This window comes from Cebus imitator, unplaced genomic scaffold (assembly GCF_001604975.1).
Source record: "Cebus imitator isolate Cc_AM_T3 unplaced genomic scaffold, Cebus_imitator-1.0 Scaffold151, whole genome shotgun sequence".
In the NCBI taxonomy this organism is placed as follows: domain Eukaryota; kingdom Metazoa; phylum Chordata; class Mammalia; order Primates; family Cebidae; genus Cebus; species Cebus imitator.
In genome coordinates, this window is record NW_016107466.1 from 4803345 (window position 1) to 4812213 (window position 8869).

Sequence of the window (8869 nt, forward strand, 5' to 3'; positions counted from 1 at the left end):
AAAAAAAAAAAAAGAGAGAGAGAGAGAGAGAGAGAGAGAGATAATGGAAACCTAAGAGAATAACTAAAGGAAACCAGGAGAATAATATATGAAGTGGAGAATATCAATAAAGAGACAAAAATTAACAAAAAGAACAAAATAAAATTCTAGAAACAAAAAATCAATAGCTGAAATGAAAAATTTACTAAAGCATTTCAACAGCAGACTTGAGCAAGCAGAAAAAAATAATCAGCAAACTTGAAGATAGAACAATTAAACTTATCCAGTATTAAGAGTAGGAATAATAAAATGAAGAAGAGTGAGTAGAAGCTAAGAGATGGGTGAGACACTGTGAAGTTAATCAGCATATGCACTGGGGGAATCTCAACAGTAGAAAAGAGAGAGAAGCAGGTAGGAAGAATATTTGAAGATGCAGTGGCTGAAAACCTCCCATATTCCTACACTTTTGAGAAGCTTAGCAAACTCCAAGTAGGATAAACTCAAAGAGATGCACGCAGAGACATATTACAATCAAACTTTTCAGAACCAAAGACAAATATCTTTAAAACAATAAAAGAGAAACAATTCCTCACATAAACAGCATCTGATGAGAAACTGGCTGTTAATTTTAAACAGCAATTTCTCATCAGAAACCTTGGAAGCCAGAAGGCAGTGGGAAGAGTATTTATTTATTTATTTGATTTTTAGAGATAGTGTCTCACTCTGTTACTCAGGTTGGAGCGCAGTGGCACAATCATAGCTCTCTGCAGCTTTGAACTCCGGGGCTCAGGAGAGCCTCCCACCTCAGTTTCCCAAAGTGTTGAGATTATAGGCATGAATCACTGAGTCCATCTGGAAGACATAAAGAGCTGAAATTAAAAAACACAAACAGTCAATCAAGAATTCTCTAACTGACAAAATTAATCTTCAAAAGTGAAGTCAAAATAAAGATACTCACAAATAAGAAAATCTGGAGTATTCCTTTGCTAGTATGTCTAGCCTATAAGAAATGCCAGAGAGAGTCAGGCTGAAATGAAAGAACAGTGTATTCTAACTTGAAGCCATACTAAGAAATAAAGAATGTTAATTACATAGCAAAGTATAAATGTCATTATTATTGGGTTGTTTGCTTGTAACTCCCTCTTTTTCTTTCACATGTGATTTTTTTTTTTTTTTTTTTTTTTTTTGTATTTTTAGTAGAGACAAGGTTTCACCATGTTTTCCAGGATGGTCTCAATCTCTCGACCTCAGGTGATCCTCCAGCCTCAGCCTCCCAAAGTGCTGGGATTACAGGCGTGACCTACCACACCTGGCCCTCACATGTGAATTTTTAAAAATGTGTTAAACAATATTATGAATCTACATCAATGAGTGCACAGTATCTACAAATGGAAACTGTAGCAATAACAATATAAAGAGGGAGCACGGCTGTATAGGAGCAGAAAGTTTGCATGTTGTTGAAGCTAAGTTGTTATCAATTCAAACTAGAATGTCAAAAATTTAAGATGCTGTCTAGGTGCAGTAGCTCACACCTGCAATCTCAGCATTTTGAGAGACCAAGGTGAGTGGATCACTTGAGGCCAGGAGTTCCAGACTAGCCCGGCCAACATGATGAAACCCTATCTCTACTAAAAATATAAAAACCATCACTGGGCATGGTGATGCATGTCTGTACCTCCAGCTACAAGGAGGCTGTGGCAAGAGTAATAGCTTGAGCCTGGGAGGTGGAGGTTGCAGTAAGCCAAGATCATGCCACTCCAGGTGACAGAGAAAGACTGGGTCTCAGAAAAAAAATAATACGATGATAATGACAGGTGTTAGCAAAAATATGAAGAAATCTGAAGACTTGTATGTTGCTGGGATATCTAAAATGCTGTAACCACTGTTGAAAACAGTTCCACAGTTTCTCAAGGAGTTGAATATGGAATTACTGTGTAACCAGCAGTTTTATTCCTAGCTATATAATCAAGGCAACTGCAAACAAGTACTCAAACAAATACTTATATAAGCATATTTATAGCAGAAATATTTACAATAGCTAAAAGTTAAAAGCAATCCAATGTTCCATAGTCAATGAATAGATAAACAGTTGTGGGGTGTACACATAATGGAATATTATTCAGTCATAAAAAGAAATGGAGTAGTGACTGGGTGCAGTGACTTATGCCTCTTATGCCAGCACTTTGGGAGGTTAAGGCAGTGGATCGCTTGAGGCCAGGATTTCGAGACCAGCCTGGGCAACATGACAAAAATATACAAAAATTGGCTGGGTGTAGTGACTTACGCCTGTAATCCAAGCACTTTGGGAGGCAGAGGCAAGCGAATCACTTGAGGTCAGGAGTTCAAAACCAGCCTGACCAACATGGTGAAACCCCATCTCTAATAAAAAATACAAAAATTAGCCAGTGTGTTGGTGGGCAGCTTTAATCCCAGCTACTCAGGAGGCTGAGGTATAATTACTTGAACCTGGGAGGTGGAGGTTGCAGTGAGCAGAGATTGCATCACTGCACTCCAGCCTGGGTGATGGAGTGAGACTCAGTCTCAAAAAAAGAAAAGAAAAGAAAAAGAAAAAAAAATTAGCCAGACATTCTGACATACACCTGTGATACCAGCTACTTGGGTGGCTGAGGCATAAGAACCCTTGAACCCAGGAGGTGAAGGTTGCAGTGAGCCAAGATCACACCACTGTACTCCAGCCTGGGCAACAGAGTGAGACAAGGAGAAAGAAAGAACAGGAAAGGTGCGGGGGCAGTGGCTCACACCTGTAATCCCAGCATTTTGGGAGGCTGAGGCAGGTGGATCACCTGAGGTCAGGAGTTTGAGACCAGCCTGACCAACATGGTGAAATCCCGTCTCTACTAAAAATACAAAAAACTAGCCAGGTGTGGTGGCAGGTGCCTGTAATCCCAGCTATTTGGGAGGCTGAGACAGGAGAATTGCTTGAACCTGGGTGGTGGAGGTTGTAGTGAGCTGAGATCCCACCACTTCACTCTGGTCAACAGAGCAAGACTCGGTCAAAGAAAGAAGGAAAAAAAGAAAGAAAGAAGGAAGGAAGGAAGGAAGGAAGGAAGGAAGGAAGGAAGGAAGGAAGGACGGACGAAGAAAGAAAGAAAGAGAAAGAGAGAGAGAAAGAAAGAGAGAAAGAAAGGGATAGAGGGAGGGAGGGAGGAAAGAGAAAGAAGAGAGAGAGGGAGAGAGAGAAAGACAGGAAGGAAGGAAAGAAAGAAGGAAGGAAGGGAGAGAAAGAGGGAGGAAGGGAGGAAGGGAAAGAAAGAAGAGAGAGAGGGAAGGAAGGAAGGAGTGATGGAACAAAAGAGGAAGGAAGGAATTGATACATGCCACAATGAAGATGGACCTTAAAATATTTTTCTAAGAGAAAAAAGGCAGACACAAAAAGCTATATATTGTACAACTCTTTATGTGAAATATCTACAGTAGGTAAATCCATAGGGACAGAAAGAAGATTGTGTTTGCCAAGGGATAGAGGAAAAAAGCAATGGAGAGTGATGACTTAGTAAGCATGGTTTTTCTGTTGGATGATGAAAATGTTTCAGAGCAAGATAGAGGTGGTGGTGGCGCAGCATTGCGAATATACTAAGTGCCACTCGTGGTACACTTTAAAATGATTAATTTGATGTTATGTGAACTTCAACTCATTAACACACACACACACACACACACACACACACACACACACAATTGGTATCAGCAGCTTTTAAGCAAATCCTAGAGTTACTATTAAGCCCCTCTTTTAGAAAATGTAACATTTGTGTTGTATTAAAAGAGAGAATCTTAGAAAAAGCAACATTATCCGCACTTTTGATGACATAAAAGATGATACTGAATGATAATAAGCACCAACAATTTTAAATAAATTTTCAAAGAGCTTCAAAGGCTCTGCCTCTGAATCGTAAGATGTTGTATAAATACCTAAATTCTAATATGTTTCATGTTAGAGAGAGAGAGAAACAGATGATAAAACTGAAATTTGTCTACAAGAAGTATATATAAGAACTTACTAAAATTATTTCAAGTGTTGAAAAAGCATGGCATTCGAGTACATTTGGCCAATATTTATTTTGTATATAATGTCATGGTTTTTTATTTTACAACTAATGGCATCTTGAATTTTGTGAAAATTAGTAGGTAAAAATGAAATATTACTACACTTTCAACAGATGCCTTATATTACAATGGTGACCCATTCATTCACATACTCACCTTCACTAATCAAGGCTCTTGGATGTACTGAGCTGAATTCAGAATATAAATAATTAAAAATTTTGCTATGGTAAGTCTGAAGAATGTTTGATTATAAAAGGATTTAGCATCCATTTCAAGAAGGATTCACCACCTTTCAAAAGTTCATTATTAAGTAGAAGACAGAGAAACCTAGGAACCTTATTGGAAACTGAGTGCTATTACAGAGGTATTTACAAGATAAAATTTGGTTACAAAGCAGTGACTATAGCTTCCCAGAGATTTATAGGAGGCCTTGTAAAAGCAGTAGTGTTTTAACAACATCTTACAGGAGGGATAGGATTTTTGATTTTATCTCATTAAAATAAGGCAAGAAGGCCATTTCAAACAAAGGAAATTAGTGAGAGAAAGATTTAAAGCAGTTTGTGAAGAACATGCAAGAGGAAAGGGGATATGTAAAGGGCAGGGAACAGGAGACAAGGCCAGAAACCAAATGAAGAACCTATTAAAACGCTGGATTTCTAAGTATCACATCAACAACGTTTTCTTATTTAGCTCTCTTAATGCATTAGGTCATGCCATTAATTTTTATTGGCCTCTTTGATAAACCAAATTTGATATTAATAGTGGGAGGAGGTAGCCAAATGCCTAGACAGATAAGGATGGGTGCCTGGTGAAGTTCCATCTCGAAGCCAAAGACAGTTTAAAACCTGAAAGCCAAGCCACAAGTTAAATCCTCAGACGAGATTGAGAAATTGTCTTCCCGTTTGATGCACTTTACCCTGATTCCCGCCCCCACCTATTTTACATATACCTATCATTTCCTAATTGCTTTTCTGCACTGTCATGCCCATCTTTGATTGGTGTCTTCATTTTAACCTTTTTTGCGTAGTCACAAACCAATCAGCACACACTCCCCATTCTGTGCCTATAAGGACTCCAGACTCAATTGATGAGACAGAGAGAACCACCCGTCTGCAGGGGTGGAGGACCAGACCAAACCCCGTGTCTCTCTGCTGAAAGCTGTTCTGTCCCTTAATAACATTCTTCTCTTCCCTAATCACCCTTCAATGTCCAGCATATCCTCGTTGTTCTTGGGTGCAATACAAGAGTTCAGGAACCACTGAATGTGGATATAAGCTATAACACAGTCAAGCTGGGGCACACCAGCGTGGCCAAGTGATGCTGGCCGGGGTTCCCTGGCTTGAAAGGTGACCAAGAAGAAAAATCCTACCTCAATACAGTACCAGGACCAAAAGAAGGTTTAGACTTTGGCCTGTATCTGTGGCATATTATCTTATAATCTCTAATCTCTAACTATTCAATTAAAAAAAAAAATAAAAACACTAACCCTATACAATAGCTCCCAATTATTGAGGATCTGCTTTTTTCCCAGGGATCAAGTTCAGTACACACCCATCACCCAAACACACACACACACACACACACACACACACACACACACACACGGATCTTTCAGGCAATATAATCATAGGATCACTTAAAAGATTAAGAAATGTAACCTCATAGAGGTTTGACAAAATTTGCCTTATCACAAAGCAGTAAAGCTACTTAAGTCAACATTTAAGATTTCATCCTTCACATATTCATGTAAATATGTATTGAATAAAGTTCTGCATTATCTATTTTGATAAATTATTTAAATATTTTTTATGTACAAGAATAATATAAATGTGTTTTTTCTAATATCTCTGGGTCAAGGACTGATTAACACAGATGTGTTATGGCCCCATGATCTCAATCCTGAATTCCCTTGGTTAATTTTGCAAATGGTGTATGTGTGTGTGCTCTGTATAAATGATTAATCAAAAGAAATCAGAGGTAAAACATCTATCATTTTTGTAACAAACTGGCTTTAGTAGTAGCATAAAATACACTTCTGGGGAGTGTTGACTCATAGGAGACACAAACAATGCCATCTTTGACATAATCATGTGATATTCCATTTTGAGGGTTCAGAAATCAATACACAATTACACCCATAATTTCCTTGAAAATAAATTGTTGAGTCCTGAAAGTATGTCCCTTTCCTAGAAAGAAGAGACTCACTGAGAACTATGGTTAAATTATTTTTTTAAAAAAGAAATAGATTATCTATGACATACATGTTCATGTTCTTGATATTGATATTGACTTTGGCGAAAACATATTTAATTTGTCTTTGAATCAATGCTGTTATTTAAATTATCATCTGTTCTGCAAATTTGGTATACTGAATATTTCAACTTCTTTCTCCAGTCATGTCCCTTCCCCTTACACCATGAGTTGCTTGAAGGCAAGAATGATTTCTGATTAACCTTTTTATCCTCCGATTCTAGCATTCCTCCAAGCATGGAGCAACCCCTTGATAATTTTATGAATTGGTAAAAAGAGAATGGGAGTGTGTTTGAGTGACTGAATGAACACAGTAAATAATTGAATAGGTAGCTCGATTATAAGTTTCCCATTTTATAAATGAAGAGTTTGAACATTAAGGGATGTGAGTGATAAAATATTACATGGCATTATTGGTATGAAGAAATGATTATGGACCAAGAGTTCTAAGTAATTTGTGAAACTTTCAAGAGGTCTTTCCTCAGACTTTTGAAATCTACATAAGATAGGTTTGAATTTGGTTGTCCCATACTTTATTTTGCAAATAGCAACAAATATGAAAGTGAAAAGTATTAAAAGAAAAACCTTAGACAAATTAAATTTAAGTTTATTTCAGGAAAGAATGATTCAGGAATTAAGCAGTACTCAGAAGCAGAAGAGGTTCAAAGAGCTCAGCCCAGCAGTATTTCTAGGTTGAACAAAAGCAAAGTAGATGATTGGCCACAACTAGGTGTCTGCCTTGTTTGGGCATAGCGTAAGCAGTTGGCTACCTGTGATTGGCTGAAGCTCAGCTATTTGTGTTTGGCTGAAACTCGGAGATTTGTTTAAAAAAAAAAAGAAAAAAAAACACCTGAGTTTGGTTTTAGTTTGTTGACATGCTAAGTTATGTTGTACTTTGTTATATCGGAACTTAAAGTACAGAATAAGCCTCAGACTAGTGGCCTCCTGCTTATATTTAATTTAACAAAAAAGGAATTATTAATAATTTTCTAGGACAATATAGGCAAACTGGAATTGTCCCAGGGAAACTGAGATTAATTATCACCATAAGTTAAACGTAAATTTCATGCATAGAAATTTTTACAAAATTATTTTTAGACTATCTCTGTTCATGTCCGGCTCGGTGCTCCAGACTCACATGAGAGGAAGAATAAAATTAGAATTTTGGAGCAAATGTAACAAAGAATAACATTTTCATAAAGCATTTATTAACAAAGCAGGCTGAGTTAATGATTATTTGGGGATAAAAGTGAAAGAGACATTTTAGCAAAACACAATCAAAACGCTTGAGTTTAACATGAAGCATTGAAAATTTAAGTTATCCTATAAGCAAATTTCTACTGTCCAATTTCCCACATAGAAATAACCTCAAAGAACCTGTCTTACTCCTCATTTCTTCTCACTTCCACTTTCTTCACTTTCAACTGTATAGGCGTAAAAGCACATATATCCTCTGGGTTTTTCTTTTATTTTCTTTTTTTTTTTTTTTTTTTTTTTTTTTTTTTTTTTTTTTTTTTTTTTTTTTTTTTTTTTTTTTTTTTTTTTTTTTTTTTTTTTTNTTTTTTTTTTTTTTTTTTTTTTTTTGCTTGTTTGATTTTTATGCATGCAGTTTCATCATCCCCTTAGTTACCTGTGTTTGTCTTTCTTTCTTTCTTTCTTTCTCTTTTCTTCTTTCTTTCTTTTTCTTTTTTTTGAGACAGGGTCTCCTGCTCTGTCACACAGGCTAGAGCGCAGTGGCATGGCTGTGGCTCACTGCAACTTCCACTTCCAGGCTCAAGTGATTCTCATGCTTCAGCCTCCTGAATAGCTGGGATCACAGGTTCACCACCATGCCTGTCTCATTTTTGTGGTGTTTGGTAGAGACAGAGTTTCACCATGTTGGCCAGGCTAGTCTCAAACTGCTGACCTCAAATAATCTGCTTGCCTCGGCTTCCCAAAGTACTGAGATTATACGTGGGAACCACCATGCCTGGCCCAGTTACCTATGTTTTTGAAGATCCCTCATGATCTTACCTTCTATTCCAAAGGCAATATCAAAGTATTTCTTATTTCTGAAGCAAGGGGGCGTGTCTCATAGCTATAATCCCAGCACTTTCAGAGGTTGAAGCAGGTGGATCGCTTGAAGTCAGGAGTTTGAGGTCAGCCTGGCCTACATGGTGAGACCCCGTCTCTACTAAAATTATGAAAATTAGCCAGGTATGGAGACATGTGCCTGCAGTCCCAGCTACTCTGAAGGCTGAGGCAGAAGGATCACTGGAGCCTGGGAATTGGAAGTTGCAGTGAGCCAAAATCAAGCCCCTGTGCTCCAGCCAGGGTGACAGAGCAAGACACTTTCTCAAAAAAATAAAATAAAAGAGTACTTCTTGTCTCTGAAACCAACAACTCCCCTCTTCTGGAAATGATACAGAGAGAACTTTACATTACATTTTACAGTGTCAGCAGGATTAAAAATATTTGTGACAATAACTTGTGAATACTTGAAACTGCTTTTGCAAAATTATGACTAAGACACTGTAAGAGATCTAACTTGACCAGCTCCATGTTGCTTCTAACCTCCAATCTGTCCTTGTTCATT